Source organism: Trachypithecus francoisi, unplaced genomic scaffold, assembly GCF_009764315.1.
Source record: "Trachypithecus francoisi isolate TF-2019V2 unplaced genomic scaffold, Tfra_2.0 Lachesis_group2, whole genome shotgun sequence".
NCBI classification, from domain to species: domain Eukaryota; kingdom Metazoa; phylum Chordata; class Mammalia; order Primates; family Cercopithecidae; genus Trachypithecus; species Trachypithecus francoisi.
This window is the reverse complement of record NW_022681465.1, coordinates 880,896-890,208: the sequence shown is the minus strand read 5'-3', so window position 1 is coordinate 890,208 and position 9,313 is coordinate 880,896.

Here is a 9,313-nt window from a genome sequence, read left to right as displayed (position 1 = left end):
AGGAGGAGGCACTTCAGCAGGGGCTGGGGGTACCATGTGTACCATGTGATTTGCCTGAGAAACTGCTTCTGTTAACGAAGTCATGTGCCTGGTGGGAACTCCAGCTGGCCATGAGGAGAATGCACCCATGTCCTCACGCATGTGACTGGGCCTCCTCCTCATCTCGTGGCAGCGCCAGACACTCCAGAACACGGATTCAGGAAACTTGGACTGGGTCTGAACCAGCAGGAATCATGCCAAGAAACATCCTCCCACCGTCCACCTCTTCTCTCCCTCTCTCTTCGCTCCTCCCTCTTCCCCCTCCCTCTTCCCCCCTCCCCGTCCCTCTTTTCCTCCTTCTCTCTGATCACCAATCTTCCGAGTTATCACAGCCAAGTGAGACTGACTCAAGCTGTTACTGAAAATAAGGCCACATTGAATGTTTTTCTGATAAAAAGAAGAACATAAGTAATTGGGGCAGGGGTGAGGTAGGGACCTGGTGGATGCCCTGGAGTCAACACTAGGGTGGATTTGCTTGGGCGGAGCTAAGCCAGTGAGGCCATCTCCACTTAGGCCCGATGGGGTGGAGGGCACTGCCTTGATCCAATGGAGCCCGTGGACGGTGCCCTTTCCCGGACCTGATGCCTCTCCCACCCCTGCCCCTGTTGCCCCAGAGCCAGGTGAAGGCAGATGGCTCAGGGTCACCTCAGACCTCCACTGGGAGAGCATCCAAAGCCATGCCCAGTAGCAGTAGCAGTGCCTCATGTTCTGAAGAGATCTTCAGATCTTCAGAACTGTGTGGATAAAAATGCCTCATCCATTCTAACTGCTATGGAATATTTGCTCATACACATTTATCACACCTTTTCCAGGTTGTAGTTTTGTGAAATAAAATATTTATTAGTTTTTGTTATGAAAGTGCTGTATGATCATTGTAAAAAAATTAGAAAATTGATTTCTAATGTTTTCTAATTTTCTAGTTTTTCTAAAAAATTAGAAAATTAGAAAAATGTAGAAAACTGTGAGGAGGAAAATAAAAACTCCCTCCCCCGACCCACAGATTCCCATCTCCCAAGATAATTACCTGATTATCTGCAGTTTTGTTTCCTACTTATTTTACTGAAAATCATTTCATGCTCATTTCTTTATATGTTGTCAACTGAAGATTCATGAGATTCATAAACATGGAAGGGAGAGCTTTATTTCTCTAAAGAGTTGAAGCCTACAAGTAACCATCCACGGGCTGGGAGGCGTGTCCTCTGCCCTAAACCAGAAGCACGCACTTTGAGGGTGGGGAGGATGAGACAGGAATGTGCTGACCAGGGTGGCTGAGAGGCTACAGGAGGCGCTGTGAGTACTCTACAAGAGTGAGGGGCACGCATGCACGGTGAGCTCACATGTGTGGTTACATGTGTCCCATGTTCACTTTGGGGTGCATTGAAATGAGGCTCTGTAGGTCAAAAGGTGAAATGAAGGACACAGAGGCATCCTGTGTGCAGCCTCTACACCAGCCAGAGCCAGTCCCCAGTCGGGGTCTGTTATCAGAAAGGAATGCTGGTTGGTTGGTGTGTCAAAACTGCATGAGGGGTGGGGAGTCTGGCAAATCTTTCAAAAGGGCTTTCTGTTTATCCTGAAGAAAGAAACTCAATGGCAGTGGTTAGTGAGGGAGGGGGCATAATGAGGCATGTCTGGCATTTCATCCCTTCATGGCTGGGAACCTAGTGTTTAAGGTTTCTCTGGAGTCCCCTTGGCCAAAAAGGGGTTCATTTAGTCAGTTGGAGGTCTTGGGATTGTGTTTTTATTTCTCAATGTTCAAATATTCTTTAAAAGTTCAATTTACACTTCTGCCTGGTGCTGTAAGTTACAAATGTGGGGACATGGGTTTCACCATTTCCTCCCATCAAACAGCTACATTGGTTTTAGTTTGCCATTGCAGGTAACATTGTATTGGGTGGCCGCCTTCACAAATTCCTGTTTATGTTTGTAAGTGATTCCTGAGCTTCCCTGGAAGAGGGATGGAATTGCTTTTGTTCTTAGAAGAGCAGCCGCTCAGAAAGCTGTTGCCAGCCCACATGCCCACCAGCCACACAGGGGCAAGCTCGTTGCCTTTCCAAACTGTAGCAAACTGAACAACGAAGTCTCATGATGGCTTCAGTGTTTGTTTCCTTGGCCATGGGCAAGGTTGACATCTATGTTGAATGTCTATAGTTATATTTCTCTTTCCATTATGATGATGTTTTCTTGATTAGTAAGAGCTTTTCTCTGTGAAGGATATGTTTTCTCTGTAATTTTGCTGCAAACATTCACCCAGGTTGCTATTACATTTATTTGTTTTTTGATTTATTTTTTGAGATGGAGTCTCGCTCTGTTGCGCAGGCTGGAGTACAGTGGCATAGTCTTGGCTCACTGCAACCTCTGCCTCCTGAGTTCAAGCCATTCTCCTGTCTTAGCCTCCCAAGCAGCTGGGACTACAGGCGCATGCCACTACGCCTGGCTAATTTTTGTATTTTGAGTAGAGATAGGGTTTCACTACATTGGCCAGCCTGGTCTCGAACTCCCGACCTCAGGTGATCTGCCCACCTTGGCCTTCCAACATGCTGGGATTACAGGCATGAGCCACCGTGCCCGGTCCTGTTTTTTGATTTACAGAAGCTTAACATTTATACGTAGTAAAGGAAAAAAAAAAAAGTACATTCTTTTCTTATTTAATAGTGTAATTGGAGCCGGGCACGGTGGCTCAAGCCTGTAATCCCAGCACTTTGGGAGGCCGAGACGGGCGGATCACGAGGTCGGGAGATCGAGACCATCCTGGCTAACATGGTGAAACTCCGTTTCTACTAAAAAAATACAAAAAAAAAAACTAGCCGGGCGAGGTGGCGGGCGCCTGTAGTCCCAGCTACTCCGGAGGCTGAGGCAGGAGAATGGCGTAAACCCGGGAGGCGGAGCTTGCAGTGAGCTGAGATCTGGCCACTACACTCCAGCCCAGGCGACAGAGCGAGACTCTGTCTCAAAAAAAAAAAAAAAAAAAAGTGTAATTGGGAATCTTTGCCATTGGAATGGCCTGCTCCACGGTGTTGGTGTGGTGATACCTGCCCAGTGGTGTTTCCTGCCCAGTGGTGTTTCAAGCACTGTGCTCAGTGCTGGGCCCCCAGGTGGTGCTGCAAGGTTGCCAGGGACCAGCCATGGCCCATGTCCTCAACTGCCTCTGCTCCCCTGGAGCTCGCAACCTCAGCAGGATGGGGGTGGGGTGGGGTCTAGACATTGGGTCCATCCCCTTCTGACTCATCTGCTGCTAGAAATTATTTGTGGCATCCAGAGGGCATTGTGTGCATGTGCTGTGGGGTAAGCACAGGGCTGGGCACCTGTGGGTGATGAACAGGTATGCCTGAGGGTGCCCACCGCCCCTGTAAGCAGGTGGCAGCAGGTCCTGGCTATCCAGAGCACAGGACATTCACATGTGGAAGCTGGGCTGGGACAGGCGGCCCCTTTGCACCTGCAGCGGAGCTGGCTTGGTGTTGAGCTGGAGGTAAGGACAGCCAGTTGGAGAGAGGACAATGAGGGTGGATGAAGTTGCCCCTGAATGGAGATGCAGGCTCTGAGAGTCTTCCATGGCCTTCCTAACAATGCCCTCCTGCAGGCAGACCCAGGCCCACTGAGGTTTTTTCCTGCAAACAGCCCACCTGCCACCCACCCCAGGCACTGGCTGTCTCCTTAGAAACCAGCCTCCAACTCTTGGGCTGCAAAAGGAGATTGTGGCCACACTAGTTTCCAGGTTTGAAGTACCCCAAGCCAGTGGGACATGGTGTAGAAAGTGGCCTTTCTAGTGTTTCCCTCCAGAAGGCTGTGGGGAGGTGCAAGGGGCAGGCCCGTAGCCCTACCAGGCGGCCACAGTGAGGCTGGCTGGCCCAACTTGCCCCTCCCAGGAAAGGGGATGGTGAAGCCCCCCTTGGCCTCTGGTACCCAGGGAGCCACTGGCAGGCGGCAGCCTCAAGTTCAGACTGTTTGTCAGTTGGGCTAGACCAGTTGTCCCAGATGAAAGGGGTTGCCAGGCAGCTTTCTCTTGAGGCCTCCTCATGGCTGTTGACCAGAAGGCCACCTGCCCATGGGCTGTCATGTCTGTTTCCTGGAGCCTCAGGCCCACTCAATGGGCAGCACCCTGCACGGACTCTGAACACTGCGTGGGGCCTGGGCATGGACACGGGGCTCCTGGCTGGCTGGGATGTGGCTGGGTCCTGAAGGGTCCTGTGTGAGGGCCCTCACCGCGTTTCTCCAAGGGTCTGGGTGAGCCCGGGGTCCACTGAGGTAGAGGAGGGTTGTACCTGACGACACTTCTACACACATCTGCCTTCCAAACATGCATACACGCGTTCACACGTGTGCACACAACACGTACCCATATGCATGTTCACACAAGCACACACAGAGCCTGCGCACAGGGGTAGATGCCTTTTGCATTTTCAAGGGCTCCATTGCCCTCTGCTTGTAACACGCCCCACTTCCTGGACCCTGAGCTGAGCTTGATTTAATGTTCTGCTGTTGCTGTCTTGAAATTCTTAACTTTTGAACACGGGGCCGGCCCTACATGGACATCTTGCCCTGGGTCCTGGAAGTTTCTTGGCAGGTCCTGCTTCCGTGGCCTCTTATGCAGCAGGATCTATCCTACCAAGGCCAGCCTGGGAGCTGGTCCCTCCTCGCTCCTGGATGAGAATGGGCATCAGCCCTGCCAAGTGCTCCCCGCTCCTCTCCCCTCCTCTCTCCCCTTCGTTCTCCCTTCCCCTCCCTCCTCTCTCCCCTGGTCTCTCTCCTCTCTCTCCTCTCTCTCCTCCTCTCCTGTCTCTCTTCCCTCCTTTCCTCTCCTCCCTTCCCTCCTCCCCTGGAGCCTGCAGATGCCTCCCATTTATAAAATTTTCTTGCCGTGTAAGGGCCCCTGCAATTTGCAGACAGAGTTCAGTCTTTGGGACCAAGCCGGGTGAGGGGCAGTGCATGCTGGGTCCTGGCTGTCATTCCCGTCCCACCGCTGACTCGTGGCCTGCTGAACCTGCGTCACTTGTTCCTCCAGACCCTATGGTCTCTTCCACACTGGGCAACTCGAGAGCGACAGGTTGAGAGGTGGGGCTAGCTCAACTCCAGTACTCTCTGTCAACCAAGTCTAAAGAAATGGGTTTAAAGAGGTCGCTGCTGCTATCCGGCTGTTCCCTGCTTGCACAAGCTCTCCTGGAAATGACCAGATTCCATAATCCTGGCTGACATTCAGGGAGTGGGGGTGGAGGTTGAACTCCAGCCTCCTTCTCCCTGCTGTTTCTCTAAGAGTAGAGGGTGGGCTGTCCTCTCTGCACTCACCCCGGAAATGGTTTCCTCGGGAACAGCCTGGGCGAGGACCAGGAGATGGCTCTGTGCCCATCCAGCTGCTCATGGCTGCTCAGTCGGGTCTCACGATCTGGGGTCATTTTTTTTTCTTTTTTCTTTCTTTTTCTTTCTTTTTTTTTTTTTTGAGACGGAGTCTCACTCTGTCCCCCAGGCTGGAGTGCAGTGGTGCGATCTCGGCTCACTGCCAGCTCCACCTCCCAGGTTCACGCCATTCTCGTGCCTCAGCCTCCCCAGTAGCTGGGACTACAGGCGCCCGCCACCATGCCTAGCTAACCTTTTGTATTTTTAGTAGAGATGGGGTTTCACCGTGTTAGCCAGGATGGTCTCGATCTCCTGACCTCGAGATCCCCCTGCCTCGGCCTCCCAAAGTGTTGGAATTACAGGCGTGAGCTACCATGCCCGGCCGATCTCGGGTCATTTTCTTCTGAACAAAACAGACCCCAAATCCAGGATTCTCCTTCATGGGATCCCAGGACTAAAGGGTCATCAGGGTGAACACCTGATGTGGCCCAGGCCTTCCATCAACAGTCAGTCCTCAGAGGCTGGGAACTGCAGAACCTTTCCCCACTCCCTGGTAACTCAAAGTTGCCGAGCATGTCCCACCGTTCCCAAGAGCAGGGACCCATCTTACTCAGGGCACGCAATAAGTGCTTAATAACCATGTTGCACTGTGGAATGGAACTGACCTGTTCTCTTTCCTGGGTTTTCCAAGTGTCCATAGATAAGTCCCAAGTGGGAATGCACTTAAAAAAATCAGCTCCTCTTCTACACAAGCCCGCCCTCCCTTGCCAGTTGCCCTGGCCACCTGCTTCTCCCCAGTAAGTGCAGGGGCTGCTGGCTGCTCGGCAGTAATGGACAAAACAGCCTCGCTCTGCTGCCCCTGGGGGTTTCCGTCCTGGGCTTCCCTCCCGCAAGCCCATGGACACTTGGTGCTAAACAGTCTGCACCCAACAGAAATTGCCTGTTTAATTTTAATGCTTATAACTTCCAGGAACTTCATGAAAGCTAAGCCTCTCTCCTGGGATTCTAGTTGCCAGTTATTCCTGGTTATTTCCCAACCCTACTGGATATCTCAGCTCATGGCCTGTCAGCTGCACATGGGGCTCAGCCCCCAGAGCTGCCTTTCTGCTCCTTGGCAGCGATTCCTTCAGTCTCACTGAGGAGTCAGGAGACAAGGAATGTTCTGTGGGACCACAACCGAGACAGAAGAGCTCTGGATCGAAGGGGTTAAAAACCACCACTTTTATTTAAAACAAAACAAAACAAAACAAAAAAGCACAACAGGAGAGACCCGTGGTTCTGTTCCTGTGCCACTGAGGGATGCCCGACCTTGCACAACTTAGGTCAGCTTGATTGCTTTATTGCAGAGGCCGGGGGTGGCACCATGCTTCTTCTGATGGGACCTGTGCAGGAGGGGTCGCCCAGGTGGGCACAGTGCCACTTTCTTTGTTCTCCCTGGAAGATGGGCTTGGTCTGCTGTCCATACATCTCAGTCCTCACTTGCCCATGTACCGAGGCCTGGGCACTCCACCTCCCCTTGGGCCAGACAGACCCTGATGCTGCCTGGGAGCCTGCAGAGAGAGGCGGTGCAGGTGGGCTTGGCGAAGGCCACCAGGTTCCAGAAGGCCCCCTGCCAGGGCATCCTCTTGGCTCAGTCCCATGGGATCACTGTGGGGAGCAGGAAGTATCTGGGCTGGGCCCCCTGATCTTCAGGGCTAACCCTGGGCCAGGATGGAGATGAGGCGTATGGTGGAATTCTGCACCAGTGAGAAGTCCTGGAAGGGCTGAGAGCCCAGGAACGGATTGCATTGGTTTCGTTCTGATCATCAGAGGGTGTGATGGGCATGCGGGGTCTCATCGCGAGGCTCCCCTGCTCTAGCACCCAGGGGCTCTACATCTGCCCACTGGTCTCGACCCCTCCTGGGGGTGGGGGTGACATTGGGGGAGGAAGCAGAGGCCTCCCAGGGCCAAGCTCCATCTGTCTCATGCACCTCCCTGAGCTCACCATGGGCTGTGGGCCATGGCTGGTGGACCAGGTGTGGTAGGACCCCAGGCCTGGCCCTACAGCTTGTGGGCAGTGGTGGGGACAGGACGTGACAGCCAACCTCCTCTGGTACAAGGCTGTCTGCACCTGCCCCATGTGACTGGGAGGCTCAGCTTCCCAAGCATAGCTGAGCTCCAGGGACGGCCACTCCTTATAAACCTAAAAATCAGCCGGGCGCGGTGGCTCACACCTGTCATCCCAGCACTTTGGGAGGCTGAAGTGGGCGGATCATGAGGTCAGGAGATAGAGACCATCCTGGCTAACATTGTGAAACCCCACCTCTACTAAAAAATACAAAAAAAAAATTAGCCGAGCGTGGTGGCGGGCGCCTGTAGAGCTACTTGGGAGGCTGAGGCAAGAGAATCGCTTGAACCGGGGAGGCGGAGCTTACAGTGAGCTGAGATGGTGCCACTGCACTCCAGCCTGGGTGACAGAGCGAGACTCCATCTCAAAAAAAAAAAAAAAAAAACATCAGTTCCTCTGTGGTTGGGGGGAGAGTTCTATGGGCATCAGTCAGGTGTTCTGGTAAGAAGAACATGAGTTCCTCTATGGCTGGGTGGAGGGTTCTGTAGGCATCGGTCAGGTCAATACTGATGGATGTTGTCCAGTGTTCTTTCTTGCCGGTTTGTCTGCCTGCTCTTTTTTCAATTATTGAGAGAGTGGTGTTGAAATCTCTTACTGTAATTGTGATTTAAAAATGTTCTCCTTGCAGTTCTATCAATTTTGTTTCATGTATTTTGAAGCTTTGTAATTATGGGCATAAATAATTAGGACTACTATGTCATCTTGATAAATTGCCTCTTTATGAAATGTTGCTTTTTTACCCTTGGTAATATTCTTTGCTTTGACATGTACTTTATCTGAAATTAATATTGCCACTCCAGCCCTCTCTTGATTGGACTAGCTGGAGTTCTTTTCCATTCCTTGACTTTTAAACTATCTGTGCCCTTTTAATTAAAGAAGGCATATATTTGGCTCTGCTTTTTTATCCAAACTGACAGCCTCTACCTCTTAATTAAGGTGTTTACAATATTTACATTTAATGTAACTGTTGATATGTGGGTTTAAATCTTCCATCTCACTATTTGTTTTCTATTTGTCCTGTTTTCTATTCATTTTTTTCATTTTTATGACTTCTTTATGGATGAATTGAATATGGTTTATGATTTATTTTTTCTCTTTCTTTGGATTATTAGCTATAACTTTGTTATTTTAGTGTTTGCCTTAGAGGTTACAGCATACGTCTTTAACTTATCATGGTCTATCTTCAAGTGATACCATATCAATTTATGTGTAGTGTAAGGGCCTTATGACATTATACTTCCATATCTCCTTTCCTGACCTTTGTGGTGGTGGTATTGTGTTACTTATACTATGTTACAAATCTCAAGTACATTGCTATCATTTTTGTTTGAAACAGTTGATTATCTTTTCATAAAGATTTATATAATGAGAAAAAGTCTCTATTTAGCCACACGCTTACCACTTTTGATCCTTTTGATTCCTTTGTGAAAATCCAGATTTCCATCTGAAGGACTTCTTCTAACATTTCTTGTAGTGCAGATCTGCTGTGATTAATTATTTTAGCTTTTGTCTGAAGAAATCTTTATTTTGTTTTTGTTTTCAGAAGACAATTTCACTGGGTAAAGAATTTTAGCTTGATTGTTTTTTAATGTTGGCACTTTAAAAATTTTGCTCCATTGTTTCCTGCTTGCATTGTTTTCAGCAAGAAATCTGCTGTCATCCAATATTTTTTCTTCTATATCATGTGACTTATTTCTGTGATTGCTATTAAGATTTTCTCTTTAGTATTGTTTTTAAGCATTTGATTATGATGTACCTTGGTATAGCTTTATTCTTGTTTATTGCACTTGGAGTTTGTTGAGGATCACAGATCTATGAGTATAGTTTTCATCAAATTTG